Source organism: Apis laboriosa, unplaced genomic scaffold, assembly GCF_014066325.1.
Source record: "Apis laboriosa isolate Shangri-la unplaced genomic scaffold, ASM1406632v1 scaffold42_cov153, whole genome shotgun sequence".
In the NCBI taxonomy this organism is placed as follows: Eukaryota; Metazoa; Arthropoda; class Insecta; order Hymenoptera; family Apidae; genus Apis; species Apis laboriosa.
This window is the reverse complement of record NW_025223257.1, coordinates 1,448,281-1,466,390: the sequence shown is the minus strand read 5'-3', so window position 1 is coordinate 1,466,390 and position 18,110 is coordinate 1,448,281. Positions and strand designations below refer to the sequence as shown.

The 18,110-nt window shown below is 45.5% G+C and overlaps 1 protein-coding gene across 19 annotated transcripts in view; it reads left to right on the top strand.

Moving 5' to 3' along the window:
* The window catches only part of LOC122716153 (forkhead box protein P1-like), a 196,545-nt gene that overhangs the window by 20,487 nt on the left and 157,948 nt on the right, over positions 1–18,110 (top strand). For 2 of the 19 annotated variants that reach the window (XM_043938971.1, XM_043938966.1), the window contains exon 1: positions 4,093–5,256. The exons of 16 other annotated variants lie outside the window; for them this stretch is intronic. The gene's annotated coding sequence lies outside the window, so the exon portion shown is untranslated. Of the gene's footprint in view, positions 1–4,092; positions 5,261–18,110 lie in introns of those variants that run through there. One more of the 19 variants, XM_043938968.1, reaches the window with a different exon arrangement.

Below are 18,110 nucleotides of genomic sequence, written 5' to 3'. Positions count from 1 at the left end.
AACGCCCTCGAACGTGAAACCAAAGCTTCAGCCTGCATATTGACGATAATGGGAAAAGTTGTTCGCCTCTTCGATATCTGACTTCTGGTAGGAGCGTCGATCAATCAGCCTATCCGTGATCCACCACCTTATTTTAAACTCTTCTCTTTTTCTTTTCTTTTTTTTTCCCCCCCTCCCCGTCTCTTTTCTTTTTAATTTATCAATCTCGACGATATTTCTCCAAGCCTCCTGTCCAAAGTAATTTCGAGTGAAAAAAAAAAAAAAAAAAGAAAGAAAAATAAAAAGATAGAAAAAGAGGAATAATCGAACGAGCCTTTTAATACCCTTGATGATGCCTCGTTCGAACCTTTCACACCTTTTTACACTTTTCCTCTACGTGCGTATCCTTCTCTTCTCTCCTTCGCCATCTCTTCTCCTCGTTCAACTCCTCGTTTGAACCAGCTGCCAGTTTCGACGAGCGTGCATTCCCCCGCGAGACAAATCGAGAGATAATCGATTTACCCGGTTCGACACGATGCTCGTTCCTTTAACATCTGTTTATTGCTTCCCAATTCGATCGTGTAACACGGCAGCCGGCCCGTTACCGTTACCACGGCGAGAAACCACTTTCGATATTCGGCATGAAGTTGGCATTAAACTGACCGAGACCCAACCCCTCCCCTCCCGCGCTCCCCGCAGGTACACAGTTTCTGCGGCGTCGGGGTTGGTTTCCGAATCTGAGAGAGTTTTCGAGGTCCGGATTACCTTATCTACGGACTCTCACTCGCTCGCTCGCGCCAATTCCTAAATTCGAAATCCCACCGGTCCATATACCGGCCCGTTTACGCCACGATTTACTCCCCTCCCCTCCCCTAAACTCGTCCCCCGGCGACTGTGCCTAAGTCCGGCGGGTAGTAACGCGATATACGAGCTATCCACGAGCCGCGTGTCCACGCTATCCCCACGTTGTCACGCTTTCTTCGCGAACGCTCGAACCAACGCTCGAAGATCCCCTCCCCTCCCCTCCATCCATCCATCCCATGTATGAATTACAATTCGACGTGTTTTACGAGAAGAAGAAGGCGAGGTTTTTTGGAGATAGTTGGTACGAATCTTTATTATCGAGACAAGTTTGAAACGGAGGTGGGGCAAAAAAGAAAAAAGAAAAAAAAGGAAATGAAAGTATCGTTTGTTAACGCGAAGAATGCAATTACCGGAGAGTTAAACGTTTCTACGGGTGATAATAAGATTGCGCAAGAGTTGCAAGGCCCAACGCGGTAACGATAAAAAAAAAAAATCAAATGGTTGGAATTGATAAGACGAGTGTAACCGCTTCCCGGATAATAAATGCTCGTTTATATCCCGCCGTATCTCGGCCGTTTCCCAGCACACGTGTAACCCATACCGGTTGTTCGCGAAGCACCGATTTATGATTCATATGAGAGTAAGAAACGTATTTTCGACGAAATATTGGGCGAGCGATTGATTCGAGCCAAAACTCTGGACTCTGGAGCAGAACAATATCGTGGACACGCATTGTCTTTCGTTGAAAAAAAACTTTTATTTTTTCCTTTCTCTTTCTCTTTTGGAGAGAGAAGAGGAAACGATCGCGATGCTCGTAATATTTTTGTTTTTGGGAGTTGAGCGGGAGAAGTGACGGAAAAAGGGATTCCCCTGCACCTGATGCAATTAACTCGCTATTAACGAAGCAGACGTTGAACAGAGGGCCGCCGTTACGAAAGTATAGCTTGCTGTACGTGATTAAAACGGGAATTCGTTATGGGTACACCGAGCACGTCGATAAGATTAATTGATAAATGGTTAAATCGATCGGCTCCGTTGTAGTTTCACCTCGGCTTGGGCTTATCGGGGGAAAGATAAATATCTCGTAGCGGTGTGGTCATGATAATCGAGTTAATTCGAGTATGCGTTAACCCTGCGATGATCTCTCGTCGAATTATCATTAGAACGGTGATAACTCTTGTAGATTTCTCGTCTACGATTTCTTTTCGAAAATTTTTTCAACGCTATTTCCTTTTTTTTTTTTTTTTTTTTTTTTTCCGTTACAAATTTTTCCTCGACGCGTTCTCCTCGTTACAATTAATTATCTTCGAAAGATAATCGGTTAATCGATCGAGAGACAATTTTAACGATAGCGCGGAGAGAGGCGAATCAACTTTAACTATATAAGGAGAATTTTCTATTTACGAGATTCATTTTATAAACGTTTTATTATCATAGCAGATTCGTCATCGTAGTCGATGATTCTTTGAGTCGTGTCGCAATCGTTCCGCGTATTGCAGTGTAAATAAATAAAATTGACGTGTATGATAGTTTGTTTCATGCCTCGAATGATGCATCGCGTTAATCGAGATGGAATGAAAAAGAGAACGGGGAAACAAAAAAGAAGATTGACGTTCGGTCGGAGAGAAAGAAGCCTGCGTAGTCTCATCGCGGGCCACATGTTTGAATAGCCATGCTGCTTCTTATAACGTTCCCATTCGTGGAATTTACACTCGTCGAGGGTTTCCTCGTAAGCTTCCTCTACGGAAATCCTCCGATTTTTACTCCTATTCCCGTTCTCCACCCGGTCTCTATCGCGATTTATCGATGTACGTAGTATCGACAAATTTGGGTGGAAATATCGATCGGACGTTTTATGATCATCGATAAACTAAAAATAGAGGAATGGATAATTTTTATCGTGAAAAGAAATCGAGCGCTCGACGCGAAAACGGCCGATATTAAACGATATTAAGCGATTGACTCGCGTCGACGTGTCGCGGTCTTTGACACGCGGAGGGAAAAGTTGTGGAGGGCGGCGAAACGGTTCGGAAAGAAAACGTTTTATCCACGGAGGAATGAAAGAGTCGATGGTGCACGGTTGCTCGTGGGCGGTTGGTAAGGCTCGATTTCCAACGCTCGCTTTTGTCTGGATATTTTTCAAACCGCGATCCGCTTCGAGCACGATGAACGGGATGATTCAACGATAATAATCGTGAACATGTTGTCAGCCTGTTTGGATAACTTGCAGCCTTGTGCACGTCGAATAAACAATATATTCCGTCTCTTTTAAATGATATACAACCACGTAGCGGGAATTTTACGATGATCTAATCGGGAAACGAGTTAACAAAGTCGTTGCAAAGTCTTAGAGATAAGGTGTTTTCGAGAATCGACGAAGAAAAGACTCGGCGCGGGTGGATTGTAAAAAGGGTGGGGGAGAAGGGAATGGATGGATGGAAGGAAAATCTAATTAAAACATCGCGATTCGATAACCGCGTGTTCGCGTAATTTCAATTAGTTGTAGTCCGTGATATCCGTGAAAACGAAGTCGTGGAGGCTATCCTATTTATATATCGGCAGGCATTCTCGGATATTAGGTATAGAAACGATAAATAAACGGATAAAAGCGCACCATTAAATTGATAATGACGCGCGTTGCTTCTTCGATACCGCGACTCGTCTGCGTGCAATTTTTATACTGGCGCGTACACGTGTTCACGTGACCGGTTGATAATAAGCCAACAGAGCCACTCGTATCATCCGCAGGATGCTTCTTCTTCGCTCGATTACCACCTACTGCTTCAAAAGGATCGCATCGCGTCGAACCTCTAAAGAGATACCTAATTGCCTAATTTGAATTTTTCACTTTCGAATAATTTCGAATAAAAAAAAATCGCAAGATTATCAAATAACAATCGTGGCGATAAATCTCTCGGAAGAAAAATCGTATCCTCCTTCACCCGCGAGGAAAACGATAGGAAAACGTCACAAATGGGATCTCGAAAAATCGTGGAAAAAAGATGGAGCGCGTAGGACGCGTGATCACCAAGTCGAATCGAAAGAGGCGTTCGTACTCGTGGTTCGTAGCCGGTCAGTGTAAACTCGGCTTTATTCGGCGGAGCTGTGCTCCGACTCACTTGCCTCGTCGCCACTCCACCAAGCCTAACAGAGAAAAGGACAAAGCGCGCGATAGGTGACGTACGGGTTAGAGCGGCACGGCGGGAGGACAGTGGCGGGAAGACGGCGGCGGCGGCGGCGGGTGGTGGGTGGCGGATCGGAGGCGGTTAGGTGGCGGCGGGCACAGAGGGGGGATACGAAACGCGTAAACAGAGAGTCAACATGTAAACAGGCCACTCGCGAGACAAACAACGTGGGGGCCGCGGGCTGTTCACTGAACGAGGCAGCCAGGCTCTCGCCTGTTCGTTCGTTCGTTCGTTCGTTCGTTCGTCCGTTCGTTCGTTCGTTCGTTCGTTCGTACGTACGTACGTACGTACGTACGTTCTCTCTGCTGGCATTCGGTGTGTGCTTCGTTTCCGTCCGTCGCTCTCCGTGCGTTAGCTCTCCGCTCGGTGTGTCGGATTTATCGAATCTCGTGGCGGCGTCCGTCCACGGATAACCGGCGTGTGGTGTTCCAACGTCGCAAGTCAGCCATCGATCGTGCGCTTCTCGTTCGCGTTTTAGTTGGACGGATAACGGCGCGATAACGCGATCGGAAAGCGCGGATCGATCGGAGGAACGGATTTCGTTTCCAGTTTTTTTCTTTCTATATACTGGTGCGACTCAAGGCCGAGACGAACGTGTTTTGGGAGGATACGTGTCGGTGATCACACCGACCGACCGACCGACCGGAATCTGTGCGTCGTCGTGTTTCCCTCTCGGTGCACGTGATTCTCCTCCGCTTATTAATTTTATGCGTCGTATAAAACCTCGTCGAAATCTATCGGCGAATAATCAATAACGCTTTTGTTACGGGATAAAGCGAAAGATCGTTCGAAATTATAATAATAATCGTGCGTTCGCGCTCCATTTGTTTTGTTTTGTTTCGAAACGGCGTACGAACGAAAAGTTCGTAGAATCGAACGAATACGTTTTATTTACGTGTACGGATTATTTCTCCGTGTGTATATATCGGTGGATTAACCGTGTTGATATTTCCCCCCCTCGTGTTTCAAAGACGCAATATTTCGAAGGAGCGTTTAGTTCGACACGCACCGTTCCCCGACAATGACGCGTAATTGTGCTTCGTGCCGTATTAATAGAAAATCGATCAGTGTTGGTTTGTGTTGCACGTGAAATTTGTGGTGATTTGTGATCGAGAGGGTGGGAGAGGGGGAGAGAGAGACATACCTTGGCCGATGGTCAACAGGTGTACGCCTTGATGATACACCGATGAGACGATGGAGATCGCTGTTAACATCCGTGTACAGTGAAGAGGAGGTGCTGTTGCGTTCTCGCGTGAATCATTAGTTTCTTGCTGCGGTTCGCTACCACGTGAGTAAGCAATCGTTATCGTACGTTTTATTGAGATTTATGCGACGCGGTCGCCGTGTTTAAATGTCTAATTGTTGCTCGGGAACGAGCGCGCGCGGTTATTCCTACGCCTTTAGGAAAATAACTGTTTACCAGTTGATTCGGATAGAAGAAATGCCACGCGGAAATTGCTTGTCCGTAATGGTTTTTTAATGGATCCGAGCATCGTACGGATCGCACACGTACACACGTGTGTACGCGTCCCTTCGATAACTTTGTTCGATCTTCAACATCGACCGAACCATCGAGACAAAAAGTTGACCGCTTTTTTCGCGTTCGCGTTCGCGTTCGCGTTTCGTCATCGCGCATTAAATCTGGAGCGCCGCTACACGTGGGACGCGTGCGCAACCACGTGCACGAGTTGCACGACATCGAGTGATAATATCGATCGATCGTCGAAAGTGGACGTTGACAGTTTAATTCGAGGTTATTTCGGTATGGACAAATCGATCCCGTGGCCACGAGCTCTTTAGACGTTCGTTCGATTTAATCGCGTTCCGTTAATCGATGGGTTTGTGCGTTGCCACGGGCCAATTAAGGAATCGCGTCTTCGATCGATTCGGAGCAAAGTTCAAGGATTACTGGTGGAATTGTGTTTCGTGTAAACGTGTTCTAACATTGTCAAATATGTTTAACATATTTTTCATATCTTCGACGTAACGTATCTCTCGAAATTATTCGCAATAACGATTATTTTATCGAAAGGAATATATTATAAAATATATATATATATATGTACACTCATATTCGCTATATACACTCGTTTCGTCTCGCATTTTTAATCGATCATCGGTAATTGTTTTCGAACTCAGTTTTCGAAAGAAAAAAGTATTTGATCCATTCCTCGATTCGATCGATTAAATTTCGAGCGATTCGAAAAAACGATTGTTCGTGGCTCGTGTATGCAATCGCGTATGCGCTTCTCGCATGAGACGTGATCTCGTTTCTCTTCATTCCTCTCATATTTCGCGATTCGATCTATTATTCGTTGCAAAGTGGTATCGAGAAGAAGAAAGTAAGCAGAATCTCCGTCGTAATTAGCTAGCGTAGATTCGAAAACAACAAGAGTTATCGAGTTTGCACGATCTTCTAATTATCGGTGAACAATGAGCGTGTATGCGTGTGTATGCGTGTGTATGCCTTTTTCTACCTTACGAATCTAGAAAAATGAAACGATCTATCTAAACGACACAGATAATCGCTTGATTGACCGGAAGTTAAAGTTCTTTCGAAGCGAGTTTCCCATGAAACGCGTCGGGTTGTAATGCTGTTTTACAGCTACAGATAAAAAGTAAATCTTACTTGTGCCAAGATTTCTACCACGCGGTTTCTTGACGCGTATGTTTGTCGAAATTACGGCGGCCAAGATGGAAAAATACGAAGAGAGAAACGATCGCCACTAAATCGTCCTTTATTTATCCCCGATACTTCGAGTCTCTTTTTTCCTTCTTCCTCCTCCTCCTCCTTCTCTATTCTCCCACTCGATAAAACTTTTCTTTACGATTCTCTCGTCTCATTCATGCTCCTTCCTCGTATTCTAGGCTTTCCCACTCGAGATACGGATGATGCGGCCACGTCCACCGTCACCCGGCCGGATCTCTCCGGGTGTAGAATAAGAAACATTAAAAAGTGTTTGAGGGCAAAAGCGAGTAAACAGTTGGTTATTTATAGCAGTGCTGCGCGCCGACTTGTGTAAGGTGGACCGAATAACGGGGAAAACCGTAAGGATTCGTATCGTATGCACGATCGTTCTTTTCTTGGAGGATGAAAGGAGGGAAGAAAGGAAGAGACATCTTTTTAATTTTCTTCTTTGATTGTATATATATAAAAAAAAAAAAGAAATACCACATTCTCCTTATCCTTTTCCAATCGTATCGTTCATTCCAGCGTATCGTTCATTCGTTTCTTCAGGTCGATTATTTTTTTCCCCTTTCGAAGTTCCTTGAAAACTCGAAGACACGTACACACACGTTCGAAACGAATAAATAAATACGCGTTTTTTTTTTTTTTTTTTTTTATCGTATTCGCGGTTATAACGTAGAAACAGTGTCTCCAAGAAAGGATGAAAGATCGCGTCGTATCGTGTCGTAGAAAGAGATTCATAGGCCAAGCTGTCGGGTTGATTGCTTTATAATAGCCGAACAGCGGCGAAAAAAAAAACATATTCTTTAGAGGAAAAATATATTGCCGTCATTGTGCTACATCCGCTTAATGAGTTTACGTCCGCCGATTAGCGGCCTCGTGTGTATCTCGTTTGTTAGTCGCTGTTTACGAAATAAACGCGACACGCCATACACGGGTTATTTCCGTTCCGACAATTTTGGATGGCGAGGTGTCGCCGAAAGGGGAACCGGAAAGCGACAAAAGGAACGGAGGATGAAAAGAGTGGAGGGAGGGAGGGAGGGGAAAAAGGAAAAGAGAGAAAAAAGAAGAAGGGAAAAGAAAAAAAGAGAGAGAGAGAGAGAGAGGGAGAAAAAAGAAATAAAAAGGAGTAATAACACGCGGGCATCAAAAGCACAAAAGCAATTGCGGTCGTAACGCGGCGTAAACAGCGTCGAACAAACAACTGATACAAGCGAAATAAAGAGTGGTTCGTTTAAAGATTTCATTGAACTGGCACGATAATGGACACCGCGTACACAAGCCTAACGACTCGCGCCGAATGGTTCGTATTATCAAAAGAAACTATTGTCGGCCTGTTGTTAACAATGCGTTGTTATTAAAACCTGTATATTCTCGTGACAAACAAAGACATTGTGCTTCGCGATACCAGTCGGCCTAGAAAATCGCAGAACCGAACTTTTGTTCTCCATGGAGCAAGGATTCTCACACCTTGCATTAATCACCCTGACCTTCGCTCGTTTCGATCTTTCGCGATATGCAAAATACGATCCGCGATCGTGGCTCGCCTTTGGGAAAATTTCTTCATCTTGTAGAAAACACGATTGCAAAGAGGATTTCCAAGCCTATGTGTATGTGTATATGTGTATATATATATATATATATATATATATATATAAAGATAGGCATTTTCGATCGTTCGCGGGGAATCGTTCTCGCGCTTCTTCTTAACGTCATACCGGTTAATTCGTCTCGATGGTTGCACTCGTTAAAATGTACTGGCCGGTTTTTATCGAATTGAAAAAAAAAAAAAAGAAAAAAGGAAAAGGAAAAGAAAAAGAAAAAGAGGAAAAAGGAGGATCGTTAAAATTTCTTGCTCGTCTCCGACTTGTCCAAAGAGGATGTAAACAGTCGTAACAGACTTGGAAAAGATACATTGCATTCGTACGGTCATTATCGGTTTTCTATAAATAAAATCATGCTTCTCGATAAAACTGCCTAGCGCGCGAACCGGAGTCGTTTAAAACGCGAGATTTACAGAGTTCTGTTATATAAATAACCACAATCACGGGCCGTGACGTCGGTCCGCGTAGTAGTTCGCACACATTTGATCGTTTCCTTTCTCTTTTGTTTTCAATGAAGACTAATCGGTTGGTTCCCTCGTTCGTAGCTTCGCTCTTATGCATTTCGATAGACGTATCATTCTCGAAAATCGTAGAAATCGTGCAGCTAATTTTGAATTTCGACTTCCCATTTTTCCCCTCCCCTCCCGCTGTCGATTAGTTTTCGCTTCTTTTTCTTTTTCTTTTTTCCTCTCTTTTCGATCTTTCTCACTCGCGATTCGATACATAACGTAGGAGAGCTGTTTACGCAAAATCGGTGGAAGACGTATCGTTTCACAACTGTTATTTATTCAAACGGTGGAACAACGGTTGTTTACGAGAGAGATTTTCCACGTTCTTACGTGGTTTCGTAGGAATGCACAAGCCTCCTAACCGTAGTCCGTTACTTCTAGAACGGAGTTCGCCCATTGCCGAGATTAGAGTAGCAGCATTACTCATTCTCCGACCTAATTGCACGCGGCACACCGCGGCGAAGAAAGTCGGTACACGGTGTCGCGTTTTCAACCATGCCTGTTTATCCTTTGGTTCTGCTTGAACGAAACATTTTCGTATCGCGCCATTTACGAGTCAACGGGACGCGCGGCGACCACCGCGTATACACGCGCGTATAGCCCGGCATTTTTAAACTGGTACACTCGGAATTGAAAAAAAGCGGTATGAATGGCGCCTTGGAGGTTTCGTTTACACCGGCTCGGCTGAATATCAAAGCACAAAAGGAGGCTTTAAACCTCGACGACGACGACGACGACGATGACGACGACGACCACGACGGCGGCGATGATAGATTGGCCTGTGTGTTTGCGTGTCTGTACGCGCGCGCGCGCGTGCGTTGTTTAGAACGCGCGACGATCACGGTGGAATTAACGAATGGAATTTTTCTGGTGACGTTTCCACCTCTTGAAACCCGTATATGTGTATAGCGCGTTGACAAAAAAAGAAAGGGAAAGTGGCGCGAGACGATTCGACATTGTAACTTGAAAATGTGCTCGTGCGTACATAGACGAATCGGTGGAGGTCTGAAGCCCCCAAGGTGTGGGTGCGTTTAAATGCGGCAGTAGGGCGGCCACGCCACGCCACGCGACGCGTGCGGATATATACGTGTGCACGAGGATTTCATTCCTCCCATCCGGTTAAAGCAGAACAAAATAAAAGGTGAAACAAAGCGGGGAGTACGTTTTCCGAGGGAGTTTCATAATACCTTCTTGAATAGAGCCACCGGGATAGCCTTACACGCGCGTTTTATAATGTCGTTTGTGCGTGCGCGCACAAACAATGAGTTTACCTTGCCTGCTTTTGAAGAAGAAGAACGCGGTGACACGTGCCCGCGTAGACCCCGTAAAATTCAAGTCACTCGTTCGCGTGTTACGTTCTCGTGGCTTATTCTCTTCTACGTGGATAGATTTAAGCGATAAAAAAAAAGGAAGAAAAAAAACACCGATTTCGATTCATCGCCAATTCTATCACGTTCAATCGTTTAAAATTTGTAATTTTACATTTCGAATTTCTCTTCGTTCGTCCACATTTCTCTCTCTCTCTCTCTCTCTCTCTCTCTCTCTCTCTCTCTCTCTCTCTCTGTCTCTTTCTCTATATATACGAGTTGGAAGTACAAAGATATTTACAGAGAGGCGCACGATAGGCGCACACCGCGCGCGATCGCTTGGTTATTTCAGGTTTATTGATTGATCAGGTATTCCCGAGTGGAATACGAACACAGGTACTCACGTCATCGTACTTTAGATATCGAGCGTTGATCTATTACATCGGCTAGATTAGTTTTCACGGCGCGGATTGTGAAATAAAAAGTTTCAAACCCGCCGGGATCCATTGTAAATTAGATCATTTGTATTCCTTGTTACAACACCGTCGCTCGATTTTCTGTAACGGTGTTATTCATCGCCTCCCCCCCCCCCTCCCCCCTCCCGCTCCCCGCCTCCTTTGCGAAAATTGTGAAAAATTCCCCGTAACATTTGCGCCATCGCCGACAATGGAGAAATTCCTTCGAAAGCTATTTTAAAACCAATTACCCCTGTTACCTCTCGGAAAGTCGAGACGATGCATCGAGAGAGATGCGATCGATAATTGATCGCTTCTCCGGCGTTGGTCGTCGTCGTCGTAATCGTCGTTGTCGTCGACGTCGACGTCGACGTCGTCGTCGTCGTCGTCGTCGTCTCATTGTCAAGGCCAATTGCATACGCGCGATGAAAATTCACGGTGCGCGATAGATAGGAAAGACGATTTTCGCGCGTAGATAGTGCGCATACCGGCGCGTGTGTTACACCGGCAAAATATTCCCGGTGTCATTTGTATTCCGATTATTTGTGCGGAGAGCGTGTAATCGATTTGTCATAATGACGTGCACTTAAATTATCTACACGGATAGTAGTTATTTAAGTGTAAAGGGATTTATGGTTGTACAACGTGTCGGTTACGATATACAAGCGAGTTTGAGCAGGCGTACGCTCGTAAATCAAAAAAGGCTAGAAGTTTGTTACAGAGGGAAACGACCTTTTGGCTAAACGGCGCGCGATTAATTCGTATTAATCCCTCGTACGATTTCGAGTCGAACGTTACGTTATAATCCCTATCGTATCGTGAATTATTATCTTATCTTCGATCGCCCACGATGACGTCGAGGCGGCCGCGTTCGAAAATCTCAGATTTCGACGAGAGAGAGAGAGGGAGAGAGAATTAACTTGGATTCGACGAAGCGCGGCCAGTGGCGTCTCTTTGGTATCAAGGTCGGTCGCGATCCCTCCGTTTTAGAACAATGCAGAATGCAGTTTAATTCCGTTTTCTCGGTCCCGAGAACCGGCTCGACGTGTTTTCTTCGAGGGAGGGAACTAAGGGATCTCTCATACCGGGCAACCTGTGACGTCCCGTGACTCATCCGGAGAACGGATCTCTTGGGCATAAATAATCGACGCATTATCGAACGGCAATGCAACGCGAGAAGTTTGGATCGCGAGACGCGACTCTTTAAGGTTCTCGCTCGTCTCTGGGAAGGGTACGCGACTCGATATGAGGAGAGCTTAAAGCGCGGTCGCCCACTGAGATACTGACTCGGAAATTACACGCACGTGCTTACGCACATGCATACCGTCTTATCGACTCGTACATAAGAATAGGTCCGTGTACGTGAGAACATGTACACGACACGCGTATATTTACGCATATTGCACGTGCTAGAAGCGTAACAATCGTAACCGCGATGAAATTTCCTCGCGACACGCCGACGATCGCTTTTCAAACCGATATAATACCTTTCCACCGATATATATATATATAGTTTTAGCGTAAGATTTCGTTAAAGAAAGAAAAATTATCCATCTCGCGTCGTTTCAATTTTTGCGTGACACGTTCTTCTTGTAGGTTGCGATTATTTCGAGGTAGCGAGTGACAATCGAGGCTGTCTTGGCTTGTAATTGATTAATTGAACGGGCTTCAGTCGTTCGCAGATTTAACTGAGTCATACAATTACCTGAAAGGAGGATTTCCTGTTTAGGATACGGAATTAAGTGGGTGTTCGTAGATACGCTCTATATTCGCGGTTAGCATCGTATCCAATTATGCATACGATCCGCCTAACGCGTCTTTTAAATCGCGAAACGTCAAACCGTCGGAAGAACAACCGTTTCTCCGCTCGTTCCAGTCCAGTTTATTCGAACGCGTATTCCATTCGATAACTCGCGAAATCATCCCTTCGCCGAGTAATTATTTCAGATATGGCCGCGCTTTGCTTGGATATTATTTACGCACCGTGTTCAAATAAGTTCATTATTGATCGGTGGTTTTTTCACGCGAACCCTCGACGTCCATTTGCGGCCCGCGTTCAAACCTGAAATTAATTTTATACGGAACGATAATAATTTACGTTCGTTCCGTATCTTGATAAATCTGGCATTAACTCCGCTTATACGAGCAATTTTTTTCTCCTTTCTCTCTTTCTCCTCTTCCTTTCTTTTCCCGCCGTTTTCGTATATACGTGTATAAATATCATAAACCGTTTCACGCGTGTTGAAACGAACGTGATTCCCTTTGAAATTTCTATTTACAATTTCACGCGCAAATAGATGCCATAAATTATCACCCGATAGGTCAATTGCCCGGTGAACGTAGCTTATTGGTGTTGGTAATGGTTGAAAGGTGGTAGGGTGTTCCTTGGGATCGGGTAATATATAATATGTGGCCGATCTAACCCGGCACGCCGTATTGTAAGATTACGTAAATCACGTTAAGGAGCACCTTGCCTGGAAGGAATCCCATATATTATTCCAGTCCTAATATGGCCGTACGTGCGTGCATCCCTGATGGTTCCCGGCTCCTTGAGATGACACGATATCAACCCTACCTCTTACCGCTTTGCTCGGAACGTTTATTTCCGGCTTACGTTTGCCGGTGTATATACACACCCGTTTAACTTCCTCTCCTCTAAGGGACTCAAACTTTTCTTATTCTTCCCTTCTTCTATTACGCTCGATTATTACTCCTCGGCTTTTTTGCGCGCCGGTTAATTAAACTAGTCCCGTTAAGAGGTGTTACGAAAAATTCTTTTCCGTATAGTAAGGCGATTTTTCATACTTTTATACCATTATCATCATCGTCGTCGTCGAAGAGCGTAATTCTTTCCCCCCCCCCCCTCCCCGTCAAATAACGATTCATTTCGTCAAATTACAAATCCAAATATTTATATTTATTTTCATCATTTTTCCCGAGGAAACGGGATCCTGGAAGCCGCGTTGACCCGCGTTACGAAATCTATTAATATCGTATATAGATACTCGCGTTAGGGAAGGCTAGAGAGGAGAGAGAATATGAGAACCGCTGGCAAGGTCTTGGAAGCGAGAACCTCCGGGAAAGGGTTAAAGGAAGGGCGTGTAACTCTCCGTTATCTCGCCGTGCTTCCGTTGAGGAGGGAGGAGGGTGAACGCGCTGCGGGGGTGGTTTCTCAACAGGGGCAGGAGAGGGACGGCAATGGGAAAAGGGACTCGGGGGCCAGTGCTCCGAAGTTAAAAGAGGTCCGCAACATTTTCATGATTTTCCCAGGCTAATTGTTATGCATGGCGCACATCCCGCCCGTTTAGCCTTTAAACTCCGCGACCTTTCCCTCTTTCTCCTCCGTACATTCCTTCCTCCTTCTCCTTCCTAGTTCTCTCATTGGCGACCGTTCCCTCTCTCTCTCTCTCTCTCGCTAAACGTCGTCGAGCACAACCCCCTTTCCAACAGTTTTCCAGCTACGTCACTGAATCTCGCGTCCTCCTCCTCGTTTTTCCTTCTCCTTTTTATTTTTCTCCTCGCAGCGGCGTGATAAGGAAGCGCACGTGCTTCCGCGCCCTCGCAAGGGGCGGCCTTATGGGAAAAACCGATACTCCTGGGTCAACTGTGTTGTAGGAGTTAACCGAGATTCCGCCGAAAAAATCGAAATTCTTATTAAAGATGCAATAATGCAATCGTGTTTGTTTCTTTTCTTTTCTTTTTTTTTTTTTTTCATCTTCTCGTTCCATACTCGTACGTGGAACGAGTAAAAATAGGTGTGGCGTAAACATATTTATTATCGAATTATATCGATTATCGATAATATTATTTATCATCGGTTTTTTTTTTATCGGTTTGTTGGAAACGAAAAACGTTTCTTCTTTGCGCCCGTGATCCGCGATTACGTACTCGCGTTTGAAATTTATGGAGGAAAGAAAGAAGGTTGGCGGTTCGCAAGCGTGTTGTTTGCTTTCGAGGTACGCGCACCTACGTGTAACTCGTGCGCTATCGATGCGGAGTCAGATATAGGCCTTCGCGATTCTTTTGTCGCGCACATCACGCGACGTTTTACGTATTACGTCGAGGATACTTTTCTCAGAGCGCACGTACAACACACGAACGAAACGTTTGTTTTTCAATACGTAATGGGAAAACGACCAAGTTTGAGGATCTGTAACGCGAAGAATTTTTTTTTTCTTTTTCTTTTTCTTTTTCTTTTTCTCAGCGTGGAAGAGAAGGTTTCTCGCAAAGTGGCGAAAAATGATCACGCGAAATGCTATGGATGGCAATTGTTCACGTTTCTATAGATAGACTTTGGTTCTTGATTTATTATTTTTAGTACAGACGTCAGCGTTATAGCTCTCGCATAGGGTATAAAACGCAACACAAGCCATTCATTTCCTTTCTACTCCCGTGTGTACCGAATGCTAAGTTTAGCGTTGTACCGGCCGGCTTCACTTCAATAGTAAATGACACTCGGATGCGGTAGTTTACCGTCCTGTAACGATGACGATTTGCGACGTTGGATACTAGCGAGAACAATGAGCTTGTCATCCGATCGGTTATCTTTACAAACAAACGCGATGCACCATTATGCTCCGTCGCGATAAAAATCCGTTTAATCCTCGTAGCTCGTAAAACTCGCTTCCCCTAATCGATGTATCGTTAAAATAATATACTTTGTACATACATGCGTTTGAAAATTTTTGGCGAGCACTCAAACCCATCGGTCAAATTTGTAACCGTTACTCGTCGTGTTCTTCGAACCGTGAATACGCGTCGCATTGCATAAAATCCCCGAAATAAATTTCGAATAATTTCAACTCCGTCTTTCATCTTCGTCGTGACGAAAGATTGGACTAATTGAAAAATTAGGTTTATCGATCCACGTTACGAGTCCGTTATTAATCCTCTCGTTTCCCTTTTTCTCATATCGTTTCGCATCCGCGTAAATCGACGATCTCTCGCGAGTTGCTGCGGGCGGGTGTTGGTGGCGGGCGAACGATTCGTGACAGAGGTGTGACGTTGGTGAGCGAAAGGGGTGCTGTCGTGGGCTTCCTGACGGCGGCAGCAGCGAGGCAAAGACCTTGTACCAGGGGGAAAGGTGCCTCGGGGAAGGGTTAAGCGTGTCCGGTCGGGAAATAACTTTCTTACCTACTTACGCCTTCATCTCCTGAGGGCAACTAACTGCGAAACGTCTCGAAACTCTTCGCTTCCTATCGTATTGTGACGTCGAGGACGAGGTAATGGTAGTGTCGTCTTCTCTCGAGGGACCGGGTTTCTTGTTTCGCGTTCGACAGACCGCGACCTCGGTAAACTTGGTAAACTCGGCAGTCCGTTGTCCCGAAATCCAGCTTCTCTGCCACCTCTCCTCCGTCTTGATCCGTCCCGATGAATCAAATTCTTCTTGTTCCCCTTTCTCCGCTCTTTCTCCTCACCTTCTTCCACCTTATCGTAGAATTAAAATTCAATTAACGTTCGATTACGGTTTCCGTGGCGCGGCAATCTCGCTCGCAATAACCGATATTACTCGTTCGCCGTGAACAAGGCAATTACGAATGTATCGCGTTGGATTGGCGATAACTGCGCGTGGTCGGTTAAACTTTACGCGATCGAATACGCAATAATTTTTTGCGCGCGGTTAAAAGGGCGTAGCTGAATAGATAGTAGGATAGCAGAGTGGAAAATTTGAAAAGACGAGGCGAAGAGAGAGAGAGAGAGAGTTAACGCCAAGTTAAGTGGTAGTAACCTCGAGTTATATCGATAACCCGTTCTCTCCCGAGTTGTTGCACTGCACTCGCTCGGATCGGGGGATGTGAGGTTGAGAATAGGGTTGGCGCGCGCGCCAGCTCTTCTAGCCTCGCGGGACACGCGATCTTGCTTGGTGTATTATTGTATATTGGCCATTGTTTATTCGTAGTTGCATGCGCACTTACGTGAATGCAAACGGACACCGGCCTGTATATATATATATATATATATATAACGTATTTTCTAGCGTGTTACCGGCGACCAATATCTGACTGCATAAAGCACTTGCGTGGTGTGCACAATAGGGTGGAAAAGTAGCCGCGCCTAGTGTTAAGCCCGATAACGGTGTTCGAACGAAACTTATTCGTACCGGCTGGCCTTTCCTTTACGCGTGCGTCGTGTCATTACGCGTTGATACCCGATTAAACTCACACCCTCGCGACTCCCCCTCCCGCTCTCGCACTTTCTCGTACTCGTTGGCAATTTTTTAACTACGAACGAAGGTAACGTTGACACGCCCACGCGCGTTCGATAATGGGCGAGTATCGAGTGCGTGGTTTCATCTGGTTTCGGCCGTGTTGCGAAATAAATGCGGAAAATAAACGCGGGGCGGGGAGAGGGAGGGGGGGGGGGGGATCTGGTCGTGAATTATTGACGCGTTTAATATTTCATAAAACGTTGTTCGTTTGTCGCGATGTCGTCTCGCAATTAACGGGATCTCGGTTTCTCGGTTACTTAACTTCTGGTAAATAGAATTATCGTTGGAGACGAGATAACGCGGTTTGTCCAATTCCGTTGATACGTGTCAACGGTTGGAACTATTTCCACGGCTCTCGATTCTATTTCGATCTCCATTTCGAAATAGAAGCGATCCTCGTTGAAGGTTTTTCATTCACCTTTCACGGTGGCAATTTGCGAGGATGGTTGTACAGCGAGGGCCGCGCCGTATATTGGACGCGCTTGCTTCCATGTATTCGGTGTATCCCCGAGGCTTGCGCGCACATATTTCCCCGTAATCCGTGGCATTGCGTGTTTCGATAACGCGGCCAGCCGGTCGTCGTGGTATTTTATTGCTCCCGCACCTTCTTCCCCCCTCCCTCCCTCCCTTCTTCCTCTCTCGTCCGAGAGAATCTTCTTCTTCTTCTTCTTCTTCTTCTTCTTCTTCTTCTTCTTCTTCTTCTCGACGCGATATCTTCGCTCTCGCGAACACTTAGGCGAAGGTGACCGCCCACGTGTTGGTGTACGGACTTTGACTCTCGCCATTGGCCGGATCGCGACGATACGACGTTTCTTTTTTTCCTCTTATCACCGCGAATCTTTCACCCCGCTCGTCTCGATGTCGATCGTCGATAATAAAATCTGTCGAACAATGAGTAAGGTGCGATTAACGGTAGTCGGGTTGTTCGGTAATTATCGTGTTTTAACTTTGCCGCGAAAGGCAAGTGTTCATTTTCGAGGGAACGTAACGAAAATATGCGTATATGCGGTATCTCGGAAAGTCTCTTTCTACGACGTCGACGATTCGCACGTCGATCGAGTTTGGAGAGACGAGATACGATTATATCGCGGAAGAGGCGTGCGAACGTCGTGGACGGATTGAAATTTTGTTTGAAACACGATTCTGCGGGGAGGAGAGGAGGAAGGGGGGGGGGGGAAACGTGAAACAATGTGATTTAAGAAAGGCGCGTGATACAGGGAATGGAATGCGTCGGATCAAAGGAATCGTACATTTTTAATGATGTAACGCGATCGTTCGTAATATTTTATACGGTATATATAAATGAATAAAAATAATATATCACCGTGGATGGCACGGTTTTATCGCACGCGCACGCACCGCCCGGTGTA